Below are 14,536 nucleotides of genomic sequence, written 5' to 3'. Positions count from 1 at the left end.
GAGGAGTCAGTCTCAGTAAAACCTCTTCTGAGGGATATTTACAGTGGTAGCTACCCATGTCCAACAGGATTACTTTAGAAGCCACCCCAGAGTAATTGGATGATCATCCAACTACATTAGAAGTCATTTTCACATCATCAGACATCATCAAGCACCTGAAGTCATCAGCAAAGCTTAGTAACTTGTGGCCGATGGTTTGAGGATGACTTGAAAATGAGTACCCGATGACTTCTCTAAGAGAGGTTCGTCCTGATGATTTCAGGGTGACTTGAAAATCAGTGTCTGATGACTTCACACGATTACTTTTTTCTTGATGATTCAAAACTGGTAGATGATTACTTCACAAGGATCCTTTGCATTCAGAAAGAAGAGTGTTGCTAAATGTTTGAGGATGATTAACTGTTTATTTTATGAGCATGTTTGCCACTTTTGTTTGTTTGGTTTTAAAGTGTGACCGGTTGGGTGTTTTCTGGAGTATGTACTGATTATTGCACAATGACTTCATGTAATATCTAATACTCAGCCACTGACATAAATAAGATAACATGTGTTAATGAAGTATTAGATTAGTATTTTTACTGACTTTTCTTACTTATCAATCATTCTTATTTATCATAATTGGAAGAACAAAAATTAAAATCTTAAAATGTTCAACATCTAATATTAATTACGCAAATAAGGGTAAGCACAACACAAAGGGCTCACTTAAGGGGCCATCAGCCCTTTTTTGTTGAAGTTTCATCTTGGTTATGGGCTATCTGGAGCCTAAAACCTAGATGCCAATGTAATTGAGGGAAACAAGGGCAGAATATCAATTCACAAGTGCTTAAGAAAACATATAATTTGAAGGAAGGTTTTTGATTTATTCCAGCTTTTTTATGTACCAGATATGCATTTACTGTAAAAATGACAGATTCATCTATGATGGTTGCAAGGTGTAAGCCACATACCATCCATACTGGTAGGCATCATAAGTCCTTGCTATACTAGTCTGCTTACTCTGTTCTCTAATCTTTGCTCTCAAGCCATCCTCCTTTCTTTATCTCAATGGTCTCCTCATCCTTTCTCTTACTCCTTCTTCCTTCTGCTCCCTCGTATTGGTCTTTTCTCCTGCCCACTTACTCTACATCTCCTTCTTCTTACTTATCTCACTCATCGTTCTCATTTTTCCCCTCTGTAAACCTCTTTCGCTCTCTGTCATCTCTACCTTCACATTTTATCCTATTTCAACCGTGTTAATCCCCTTGTATTGCGCCACACCCTCTTTCTTGGCCTTTGTCTTCTTTCAGCTCTTACATCTCTCTCCTTGCTTCTTACTCATTAAATGGATAATTAAGAGTAAATGAGATAAAAAGTAATTTTTACCCTGTTCTGTTTTACAATAACTATCAATATTTGACATTCTAGAATGTTTCATTGTTTGAAATCAGTTTGGATTTTGGGACATATTGCGACATATTAACCAATGGACCCTTTGTGGTTCATGCAAACGTTAACAGTGCCATTGCCTTGGATAACCATAACTCAATTAGGAAGGGTGAAACTGGAGACCATGTATAAATGTAGCACAATGAGCAGGTTGGAAACCAGCACAATACTTGGCTCTGTGACACAGAGGTCAAATAGAATTAAAACAGTAATGGGTAAAGGAAGAAGATTCCAGTATCTGCAAGTAAAAAGCTGTCACCTGTAGCACAGACTTTAAAGGCAAAGAGAAAAATAAGAAATCGTGGATTTCAGAAACTCTGCTCCATCAGACTTTAAAACCAAAAGAAGTACAAACGATGATCTCACACGTTAATAGGTCATTGTCTGATTCGGTTGCATTGAGGAACATGTAGGCCTCCTTTTCATGTGGTCAATACCAAACCATAGGTACCTGAAAGCAAATTATTAAACCCTCAACTGCTAAACTTCCATCTGTTCATCGGTGAAGCACAGATTCGTAAAGGGGACTATTTGCATTGTGCAAGCATTAAAAAACAATGGTCACAACCCATTTTCAGACTTAGTACTTTACATAAGGTCCGATTTTTTTTTAATGTGATTTGCTCAGAATCTCAGAATATTGAGCTGGCGCCGACACTCCAACTCTGGTAGTGTTAAATCTTGTGCCTGTTCACAAGTCCTTCACTTTTTTTTTGACAGCACAGTCTGAATAGAAGTCAATCACTTTAAGGCGTTTCCTGGATGCACTGCCTTGACCTGTTCACACAGCACAGCGGGTATTGATTACAGAGGTGTGAGCACGGAGCCGAGGAGACCTTCAAACAGGGGCAGCGTCACTTGCCTCCTTCTGAACTTCATCACAGAATTGGGGTGGGGGGTTCATTAAAGATAACACTGAGCAATCTACTCAAGCCTTTTTAAACAAGGGTTTCCTCCTGTTAAAACAGACTTCGGCACAATTGTAATTCTGGGGCTTATGAAATGAACTTAAATCACACCTTTGGGCAGAGTTTGCTCTGTAGAAAACAATAGAATCTCAATATATTTTATGCTACACGTAGATCCGGCGTAGTCGGAAATGACGTCACTTTACTGTGCCGTTTCCAAGAGCCGATGAAAGTTGTTGAGGACTTTGAAGAAGGGGACTATGGCGATTCCGCCCGCTTTGCATGTTTACTCCATCGCTTTCACAACGCTCCTGGCCATAGGGACGGAATACTTCAGGAGCCAGCGATCGGATTGATGGTAGCAGGTATCGGGGCATTTTTCTCTCGCAGTTTGGCGGTTCATATCAGTAAGTAAAATGTCCCTTATAAAGAAAAGCTGTTAATGTGTGCGTTTTAAAGCAAAGGCTTTCTGAAATGTACTGGTATATAGTTATGTAATTCCTGATTATCTTGTAGCTCAGTTTACTTCGGGTTCTTTAAAGAGCGCTGATGTTAAATAGCTGACGTGATGTAAAATACACTGGCAAAATAAAAGTAATGCATAAATGATAGTATTTTCTCGTTTTAGGTTGCTTTCAGACGTATTGCACAAGTTTATTTTTGGCCTGCTGCATGGAAGGTATTTTCACGGGGATTGGGGAAAGATGGATGTGGCGTTACGGCCTAAGCTGCCGGCTTGGGAACTGCAGGGTAATAAGGATGCAGTCCTGGGGGCGGGTTCAACAGCCTGTGCTTCTGGGCAAAACACTTAATTTTCCCATACCTTAAAAAACATGAATATTATTTTGTGTAACGTGATTGGTACTCGTGTAAAACGCTCGTATACTATCAGGTTGAGTTTGAGCTATGTAGAACTGCCTAAAAAATATTTGCAATAGAGATATGGACAGTTACCATGTTTCTTTCGGCTACCATAATTCTTGGCAGCTTTTCTTTACACAAAATATACTGCAAGTCTTTTCAGTACGCAAGGATTCTCAAATATAAAGGCTCCATAAGGTGGATAAAAGTACGAAATATACATGCCAGAATGCAAACCCTGTTTTGCATGTTCCATATGGCTATTGGCAGCAGGCACATTAACCTACTGAGTTCTTATTCATAGAAATGCAAATGCCTGTAAATGAATTGTGTTGGCAATCAAATCCATACACTAGGTGAGGATATTACTATACATTGTGCGCTGCATACTTATTTATCAGCAAAACCTGTATGTCAGTACAAATGTAATGGGCATTTCAGTCAGTCAGTCAAAATATCTTTATTCGACTCAATTAAAGTCATACAAAGAGATTAAAAACATTTCATACAAAGAGTTAGGAACATTTCATGCATGTTAAAATATGACAATAAAATAATTTACATTAAAACAAATCTAGGCATACAAAAGTTAAAAAGGAATAACGATGGATCTAATGGGTATGTTTTTTCATCCTAACTGCAGCTACCAAGAAATTGGCTATACAAAAGGTGATATGTATGTTGGGCAATGATTGCAAGAAGAGCAGAGCCGGTCTCACTTGTGTGAAGCCCGCCTCCTTCAAAGCTGATACCAGATATTTTTTCCTTGGCTCTAAATAAAACCCACAAAACATAACAAAATGCATGGTGTCTTGGGGTGAGAAATGATCGCAACTGCAGGGTAAGGCTATTTCCGGTTTTTCCCATGTTTTAAAAGTGCCTAAATAAAAATGTAGCAAATTAAACCTGAACTTGGTTAAAATAAACCTATGGAATGGATTTGTAACGAAACCAAGATACGGTGCTAAAGAAAATGAATTAACAAGTAAGTAATGGCCCCTTACTGATGGTTTCACTAATTCCCTTTCTTCACGAAGTGCTCTTGTCCTCCCCATAAAATGCTTTTTGACAAGATCGATGTCTTGGACCTTGATATCTTGGGGGGAAGTAAAGAGCTCTGGTCGTCCCAAATCTGAGAATACCTTCAACAGATAGGCCAGCCAGGGGATCTTTTTACAATGGTCTAGGGACAAGACGTCGGACATGATCTTATGGTTCAGTGGGAGGTCTTCATTAAGCCACGTCTTTAACCAAAAGATCAGGGGAGCCATATTCAACCCATCAGTAAGGAAATCTAGGCCCACCTCCAAGTGTATTGAGTAAGTTGGTGTTGACTGCGGCACAGAGAGGAGTGTCCGTATGAATCTGTTCTCCGCTCTCTGGATTGGTTCCACGTTTACATAGCCCCAAATTGGTGAACCATATAACGCAACGGCGACAGGTTTACTCTTGTAAATTTTTAACAACGCTTCCATGGGCCTGGCACCTAACCTGCCCGCAAAGCCCATGAGGGCAGACGATGATCTAATAACCGCCAACCTCTTCGCCCTCACTTGAGGACCCCAAGTTCCTCTCTGGTCAAAAAGTACCCCCAAGTAGGGAAAAGTGTAAACTCTAGAAACCATATCCCCTCTACACGTAAAGGTTATTGTTCTCCTCTTACTACTTTCTCGGCCCACCACCATGGTATGCGATTTACTAGCATTTATTTTTAAATCAAGCTGTTCCATGAATGTGCCAAAGGCATTTAAGAGGCGTTGAAGGCCGACACCCGTGCGCGCAATTAGCACGGCGTCGTCCGCGTACAGGAGCGCTGGGATCTTAACTGCTCCCGCACGCGGAACGTCGACTTCCTTCTCCTCCAAATGTGCACCCAGACCGTTAATATAAATTGTGAAGAGCAGAGGGGCCAATTGCAGCCCTGCCTTACCCCCCTCAGGGATTTGAAAAGGGACGTGCACCTACCCTCATTTGTGACTCGTACGGCCGAGAAAAGCTCCTGGTGTAGGGAAGCCATAAATCTTACCAATGCCTCGTCGATCCCCATTTTCAGCAAGGTCATCCATAACTTAGCCCTGTTCACCAAATCGAAGGCCGAGGAGAGGTCCATGAATGCTAGAAACAAGGACCCCTCCTTGGCCACCGTATACTTTGATATGAGCAGGTGTAGGTTGGAGCATTGTTCGATTGTGCCTTTCCTCTCTCTAAACCCATACTGGATCTCTGACAACCCTCCACAACTCTCGACATTATCCCTCAGCCTGGACAAAAGGACTCTGCCTAAGATCTTCACCGACGAGTCCAAGAGGGATATGGGCCTATAACACCCGGGGTCGTCCCGCTGGCCCTTTTTAAAGATGGGGACGATGGTGGAAATGTCCCAGGAAGATGGTGTAGGGTTGCTATTAATGGTGGTAAAGACGCTGGCCAATACCTCTGCCCACAACTTTGGGGCATGTATGAAAAAATCGGCTGGCACCCCGTCGGGGCCCGGGGCCTTATACTTGGTTGTGGCCAAGATAGCTTTCTCCACTTCTGTACTATAGAAATGAATAGGAGTGGCGTCTAAAGTGGCCAGCGACACATCCTGGGTTGCCTGATCATTATCCCCATACACATTTTTAAAATGATTCAACCACTTGTCATCTGGGATGACACAGTCCATGGCCTCGTTATTTTGGTCGGAAAAGAATGGTTGTTTAATTATTTCCCAGAATTTCTGACTGTCCTTCAGGACAGCCACGGATAGGAGATTTTCCCAGGCTTCCCGTTTGATGCTTTCTTGTCTGATTTTTATAGCTGACTTATAGGTTTTCCTCAACCTAACAATCTCGCCCCTTACCCTAGGTATTTTTTTCAAAGCTACCATCAGAGACCTGTGTGCTTTTGAACATGCGGTGTCGAACCAGCGCTTCTTATTCGGTTCTCCTTTCTTTGATTTAGCCAGTAGGTCATGCGACACCTGCCCACAGATCGACTCAAAGGCCCCTATAGTTTCACAACCCGAGGCACGAGGGTTCTGGAAAACCTCAACCTGTTCCTTAATTTTCGGGAAAACCTCAGCATAGAAGTTTTCTGGGACCACCTTAGTCCACTTAACTCTCCTACCCTGATCAGAGGTACGCAAAGTATGGTCCGACCTCACTTTCCCCGGATTTGGCCCCATGTAATCTCCCCAAGCCACTTCAAGTACGACAGGGTTATGATCACTGTGGTGAGATAACACAGTGCAATGGAAAGCACCTGGTTTAGAATGCCTTGTGTGGTGAAAATATAATCAATTATGGTTCCGGGATTGGTGCCAGTGAAGGTAGCTATTCTTGGGCCCCCCTCTGGTTCGTACAAGTTGAAATTTGCCAGGAAGTCCTCTAGCTCCTCTCCCTCTGTGGTATGTTCAAAGTGAGGTCCCTCGGGACCATCACTCCATTCCCTTAAACTGCATGCTAACGTGCAGGGATGAATGTTAAAATCGCCTAGTAGGATATACTCTGTGTCAAGCTGAGTAATCTGGCTGCCTGACCTTAATATAGCGTCTAAAGTGGCAATATTGCTACCGCTGTTGTCCCTATTCCCTGAGTTATAAAAATTGATGTATAAGGACCTCCTAGTGGGGTTAATCTCTCTCTCTACGATAAGTATGTTGTGCGAGTCAGTACTAATCTGTTTTAGGGGGCCCTTCAATTCTAGAGAAAATAACAATAACAGGCCTCCCTTAGCTCTGCCGCTGCGGCTGGGAATAGCTGCCTTGACGAAGCTAGTGAACCCATCCCACCAAAAGTTAGCAGTTGTATCCCAGGTTTCCTGGAGGGCAATAATGTTATGTCTTACGACAAAGCTTGACCACTCCTTATCATTACGTTTGGAATTAAGTCCCGCTACATTCCAACATAGTATCTTGCATGTTTCTACAGTTCTCTTCGCCACAAAATCGGTCAAGGGGACCCCATCTTCTGCTCGTAGGTGGGGACTTCCATTAGCCGATAAGTTGCCCACTCTCTCTACTGCATTTAACTGATCATGCAAAATATCATTATCATTAACAATAACATTCTCGTTCTCCTTAAGGGAGCCACCAACGATCACACCCACAATTTGGTCAGAAGCAGTTTCTCTTTCTGGAGCAACTTGCGCTTTGCGGCCTTCCAGATTAATTGTCTCAAACATGTTTATACCATCTATAAGACCTCTGCCCCTATCTTTGGTGTGGCTTATTATGCATGGGACCCTTGATCCATTTTTTTAACGTATTTGGGCCCCCCATACGTCAATCGCAATCATTTAAGTTTGCCAAAACCCCATACCTATTCACTGTACCAAACCCCCAGTCATAGGGTGGAGCCTCCAATCCCCATCCATTTGTTGCTACATTCCACCTTGGTAATGGGGTATTGGGACGCATCCAAAACTGCTCATCAACCGGCCAAGCTCCAAACCCATTTCCACAGATCCCGGGGTCATTTCGGTCGTTTACCGGGACACCTGCCCCCCACCTATTCATTATATTCCAGTTTGATCTAGGGGTCTTAGAAAATAACACATTCTGATGATCACCTGGCCCTACAGCGAATCTATTTGCTGGGCCAATACCATGGTCATTATGTATGGGTCCAAAACCCCCACCCCATCTGTTACTTCTTGTGACCCACCCTGGTCTTGGGATATTTGGATGGATCGCGTTTTGCTGCTCACTATAGAAAAATTTTAGGGTGAGAGGGATTATGGTTCCACTTCTTCGTTGGGGGGGAAATATATTTGACAGGACATTTGGGAGCACGTCTGCGTTTGAGAAATTTAACACTACACAGTCCCCCTTGAACTTTTTTTCCCTGTTCCCAATCCATGTCGCCATTACAATTTCCCCTGCCAACTGCTCTTTCCCATAATGTGCCATCTGCATGTTGCTTGACAGCCAGTGTAACGCCTTGCTTGTCAGAGATGAAATAGATTCTGTCTGGCCAGGGGGTAAGATGGGTACATTCGCTAGTACCAGTACCAATGGTGAGGCTTCCACTATAAATTGTGAGGGGTTATCCCCTAGGGATGGCGGTGTTGGTGCGGTAGATGGGGGTATAGGGGCCTCTCTTGCTGCTTCCTGACTAGGTACAGCTGGTGGTGCCTGACCTGGCGGAATGGTCTCTGATAAGCCTTCATCTGCTACTATATCACCCCCATTATTTCCCAACACAGTGTCTACTGCCAATGGTTACTACATTCTCTGTTTCTTCTACTAGCTTACGTTGCAGCCCTTCCGACCTTTTCACCTCTGCGGTAAGCTTATCAATTTTTCCAATCAGTGGCTTAATGATAGTCTTTATCTTTAGGTCTATCATATCCGCTATCCTGTTAAATAGATCATCATCTATAATTTGTCTAAGGTTATCTCCCTCATGCTCTTGTTTTTTTTCCTTAGACTTTGGTGGGGAAGCGGCCCTTTTCCTCCCTGACCGTGGTCCCCCGCGTTTAGGCTGACTTTTTCTGCAGGTTCTCACCGCCCTAGTCACAGGCACAGAGGGTGAGGATTCCTCTGCTATGAGTTCCGCCTGAGACTCGGGGTCAGACTCTGCATTTGTCTCTAGGTCAACCAACAGTTCTATGCTTTGATCATGGTTTCCGACGTCAAGGGGGTAGGTGTCAGGGATGTTCGTGCTGGGGTCTTGCGATAATGTATCAGTCATATGCGCACTAGTGGAGGGGCCTGCTAAGTGAAGGTCAGGGAATTGACTCAAACCTAGCGATTGCCTTCTGTCACTGTTTATTTTATTTACCACCTGAACCAGATAGTTATCTATGGTGTTAAACGTATCTAAAGCTCCAGAGACGATTTTCTTAGGCATATTTTCTGTTGGTAGTAAACACTGCTATACAACACAAACAAATAACAACAGGATAAGTGCGCGCTAACTACGATCGCATGAAAACTACTTTGATAAAATAGGTGGTATAGTCTTACTTCAGCCGACTAGCTTTGATAATTGTGCGGGCCGAGTGGCGGGCCCAGTCCAGTCCCGGCCAGTCTAGGACTGTCTAAGACTGTCCCGCCCTTGTCCCGGGCTTAGCCCGGCGCCTCCCACGCGCGTCCCGCGACGCGGAGGGAGCCGCGGTGTTTTATGCGCCTCCGGGCGCGTAGCTGGCGTCAAGACCCGCCAGGGAGTCTGGGGGCTATAGTCTCCTCCCGCTCTCGGCCGCAGGATGCAGTGGCGGTGGCGGGGGAGACACAGCGCAGAAAGAGGCACAGGAACGGTGGCAGCAATGCTGGGCAGCAGGGCAGAAAATGAAACCCCCAGCAGGTAGGCGATTTCCGAGTTGTCGTGGTTCCCGCTCCCCCGAGGGAGCCGCGGTGTTTTAAGCGCCTCCGGGCACGTAGCTGACGTCAAGACCCGCAAGGGAGTCTGGGGGCTGTAGTTTCCTCCCGCTCTCGGCCGCAGGATGCAGTGGCGGCGGCGGGGGAGACACAGCGCAGAAAGAGGCACAGGAACGGTGGCAGCAACGCTGGGCAGCAGGGCAGAAAATGAAACCCCCAGCAGGTAGGCGATTTCCGAGTTGTCAATTGAAGATGTGTTGTCTGTAATGGTAGTATGCTATCAAACCATGCATACTCCATGTTATCCCACTCACTCTACACCACTCCACTGCACTCTAACCTGCACCACACCACACTATGCCACTCCATGTCACTGCACTCTTCTCTGCATCACTCCACCCCTCTCTACTCCACACCACTCTACGCCAATGCCATCTACCCCACACTACTCTACACCACTTCACTCTACGCCACTCCACTCTATGGCACCCTACGTCGTAACACTGCACTCTATGCCACTGCACTCTTCACCAGCACACTCTACTCTCTACCTCTTCACTGTATGCCAGTGCATTCTATGCTAATCTGCTCTACGCCATTCTAATCTACTCTGCATTACTGTACTCTACACTGAAACAATCTGCTCTGTGCCACTCCACTCTGCACCACTCTACTCCACTGCACTGTATTCCAATGTATTGTACACCACTTTAATCAAGCCAAATAGACTGTACACAAATCTTCACTGCACTTTATGCTTCTAAGATCTATGCCACTGCACTCTATGCCATTGTACCCTATCCCTGCACTCTACGCCACTCTATTTATTCTATTCTGCGCCACTGCACTCTACACCACTGCACTCGGACAATGCACTCTAAGCCACTCTTTGACACTGTGTTCTACCCTGCACCACTCTATGCCTCTGCAGTTTACGCTAAGCCACTGTACTGTAAACCAGTGCACTCCAAGTCCAATGCACTCTACACCACTTTACTCAAACCCAATGCCCCCTTTACTGCATCTATGCCAACTACTTTGCATCACTGCACTTTACACCACTACACAACATTCTACTCTGTTCCACTGCAAGCTGCATCACATTACACCATTGCATGCTATGTCACTGCACTCTACTCCACTCTATTCTGTACCACAATACTCACTTCACTGCTCTCTGCACCACTCGACAACCCTGCACTACTCCTTTGTACCCTGCACCACTGCAATCTACTCTGCACCACTCTATGCCAATGCACTGTACACCACTTTACTCAAAATTAATTCACTCCACACCAATCTACTCTACACCACTGTACTTTATGCCACTTCACTTTAGGCCGCTCTACTCAAATCCACTCCATGATACTCCACTCTGATACTCTATTAAACTCTGTTCCACTGACACTGTACTCCATTCTATGCCATTCTGTGACACTACTCCACCCTACAAAGTTCTACGCAACTCCCTTTATGCCACTCCGTGCCACTTTACTCCACTCTTTTCTATGATACACCACTCCTCTCGACTCCACACCATCTCTCTATTGTAATCTACTCTGCTCTACGTCACTCTACTCTACTCCATGCACCACCCTCTATGACACTCCACGACACGCTATGCCACTCCACTCTATGCCACTCAACTCTGCCACTGTGTGCCACTCAACTCTACGCCCTTCCACTCTACGTCACTGTGCTCCCGCCACACACTGTACACTACTCCATGACACTTCACTCCGCTCCACACCACTCAACTCTACTGTATGCCACTCTACGTTACTCCATAACAATCCACTCTGCGACAATCCACTTTCCTTTACCCCATTAACTTTTAGCCATGCTGAACATCAGCCACTCTGGTGTACAACATTGCTAAAACCTATTAGCAAGGCCAAAAGCTCTTGCATAGCCGAAACCTATTGGCTTTGCCAATGTTTGTTTTTCTTGGCCTTCACTTGAAGGATCGATGCATAACTTTCAATGACGAAGTCAAAGTGATTTTCTTTTGTGTGAAACAGTACCAAAGGTATTAAAAAGGAAAAAAAATGCCTTTCCTATGAAAACTCTGGTCTAACTATAACTAACAGTGGCGACTGTGTAATAAATATATCATATTCACCAGTCAATATGCCATTACATGGTGTGGATGTAGGTGGGCAAAACATATGGTTTCCTTTAACATTGTGTGTGTGTGTGTGTATTACATTTATTTCCTAACATGCAATCCATTGCGGAATCATTTCATTTGAAAAGTTGTGACATTCAACTGTACATTCTGTCACAGTAAATGCTTAAGAAGTAGAATTTACAAAGTTATGTTCCTATTTACAAAATACCTTTTTGCATAAATAAACCATTTATAACTCCATGTCTGTTGTTTCTGGAAATTACCGCTATTCGTCAGATTACCCTGCTACTGGTCTTCATGAGGCGCTGGTATTAATACAAGTTAAAGAAATAATTTTTCAAGCTAAGAATGTTTGCTAAAAAGGTAAGTGAAACTTATCTTTTAAAACCCAGTAAGTAGCAACAATTTCATGACCACATGACCCAAAGTATTTAATTATCTGGCACTTTTCTATTTTTATCCGCTCATGCATAGCTCAGAAATTGGTTTATGTTAACCACATAGTGTACCTTTTAAAAAAAGAAATAATAAAATAAATCTACTGCACTGTAGGACAGTTGAACTATGTGTGGAAATCAGTGGGCCATTTAACACTTGCAGGCTGAACTGTGTGCTTTGACAAGCATTGTAGATTTCCTGCAAAAAGGAAAATCTGGTATTGGAGTACATTTTTGACATGGCTGCTGTGTATTGCTGGCACTAATGCACCAGTTTTGGATCAATGTTATGCATAGGGCTTATAAATGTCAAATAGCCATCCAGAAACTAAAACTTTTATTCTTTAAAGCATCTACATATGATGGTATGTATAATAATGTTTTGTATTTTGATCTGCAGAATGATATGCAGCAGCTGGTGGAGGTTCTATGGGCCCCTATTCATTTTGAAATGATTGTGATTGTGTGCTGAGGAGAGCTTTGGACAAGGATCAACTGAAAATTGATGCTTGATTTGGTAAGATATTCCAAATAATCTATTTCCCTTTCTGGAAACTAACATACAGGTCAAAGCTGCAAATTGTTTGCGTAAAAACAATAATGAACATTAAACATTTTGTTTTGAATGATAAAACCTTTAGGCCTAAGTGGTCCCCTAGCAAGTAATGTCATAGAATAACTGTTCCTTTATTGCTGTTTTGTATTGCTTTTTTCATCCTTCAGTCACTTCTTTCCAAATATGCAAGCAATCCAGGACTCAAACAAGAAAACCTGGTGACAACACTGAGAGCACAGTGCTTCCAGCTTTACTTCTGACTTTTATCTGCATCACTGGTCCAAAATCTTGCTTGTAGGCCATTATGTACCGGTCACCAGGGCAGTCTCAACTTTTTTCCCACAGGCAGGCATGCTGCAAGCATAGTCAATGGAACTCCCTCCAATATCCATCTAAAAGCCTGCATATGTTGAACCGCAGATAGTTTAATTCATGTTTGCACTGGTGACACGTTGTGATAGCTTTTGGTAACTGGGAAAACACACTTGCTGCCTTCAACTTTTGTACATCTGTAATTATCCTATATGTTAGATGGGCAGTGTTTAAACAAACTATGGGGCAATGTTTGTGGTCAGAGATTAAAACCTCAGATTCCCTAGTCTTTTGAGGAAAAAAACAGGTTTTTCTAACAACATTCTGAAACTCCTGGATTGCTCTTCTGAATCTAACTTGGCCCTTCACTCTTACATTCTCTTTCTTCACCTTCTATCTGATAAATGGCCTAATTTCACATGTGCACCTTTGACACAATCACCATACGCTAAGTTAAAAACATCTGATAAGGCACCCTTTTTGCTGAAGGGGGATCCGGTGATTTATGAAGGCAGCGGGTCTAAAAGAAAACCTTACGTAACTTTGCTGAAGCAACGGTACTTACCTAAGTTTTTGTTCTCTTTTTAGAATGTTATGGCGTCTCCGTGCAAGCTGGCTACCTCTCAACAACCGAACTACAAGGGGGAATCTTGCCATAATGATCTGCAATTGCAAACGAGGACAACATACTCTGAATTTGGGAACACAACAGAGATGCTTGTTTTGTTGAATTTATATAATTATTTTTGCTTACTTTTTAATGTTATCTTGTACAGTGTCCAATTTCTCTTTGAGGCCAAGGACATGCTGTGGGTAAATAAAAGCTTACAATTGCAAGCAATTTCAGATCCATTTTATTTCAACCAATTATTTTTTCTGTGCAGTGCTACAGGTCAACATATCAAAACTTAGGGTAATGCACTTTACCTCAAATGAAGACAAGACATAATGGGAAAATGTCATAAGTTGCAAGGCTGCTACTCAATGTAAATTGACATTCTTGCCAATACTTACTTTCTTCACAAATTCATTTTATATTGCTCTCCACCTTGTGTAAAGAAGTAACATGTTTTAAACCCAAACCATTTTATTTTTTACAGGGACACCGTGTTTCTCCCATGTATTAATTTCACATTTGTGTTTTTAAATTATACTTGAGGAATCTTGGTTGAGAAAAATGGCATTCGGAAAATGTGCTTGCGTCACAGTCTTCAATAAAGTATCCAACCATACGCCACTATTTAAATTTTGAGGAGTGATCCACGAATATGCACAGCATTTCATGAAATCATTCAGAAGTAATCCCCATTTGTAATAAACAAGAGTGCCCGCTCAGTGGATACTCTTGGTTGTTACGAATGGGGGTTACTTCTAAATGATTCCACTGGGTACTCTTGGTTGTTATGCATTGATTAGGAAATGGATCATAGTGTGCTTCCCCCACTCCCCTTGTGTATATTAATTGTAAATTCCATTCATCCTGCAGTAGTCATCTAAAAGTAATCCACACTAATTGTGAAGTTGTCATAAAATCACACTGAAGTAATCCACAATAATCGTGACGTTTTCCTGAAGTCATCCTGGAGTAATTCACACTCCTCC

General features: G+C 43.1%; 1 long non-coding RNA gene across 1 annotated transcript; it reads left to right on the top strand.

Annotated features, from left to right (window-relative positions):
• The first annotated feature begins 2,224 nt into the window (after positions 1-2,224).
• LOC146805217 (uncharacterized) lies at positions 2,225-13,771 on the top strand. The gene is made up of 3 exons (XR_014967811.1): positions 2,225-2,743; positions 12,467-12,583; positions 13,523-13,771. It is a non-coding gene; the product is annotated as an uncharacterized LOC146805217 (long non-coding RNA).
• Positions 13,772-14,536: the final 765 nt, after the last annotated feature.

The sequence above is a fragment of the Triturus cristatus genome, chromosome 8, assembly GCF_964204655.1.
Source record: "Triturus cristatus chromosome 8, aTriCri1.1, whole genome shotgun sequence".
Lineage (NCBI taxonomy): Eukaryota > Metazoa > Chordata > Amphibia > Caudata > Salamandridae > Triturus > Triturus cristatus.
This window is presented reverse-complemented; position numbering and strand designations above follow the sequence as displayed.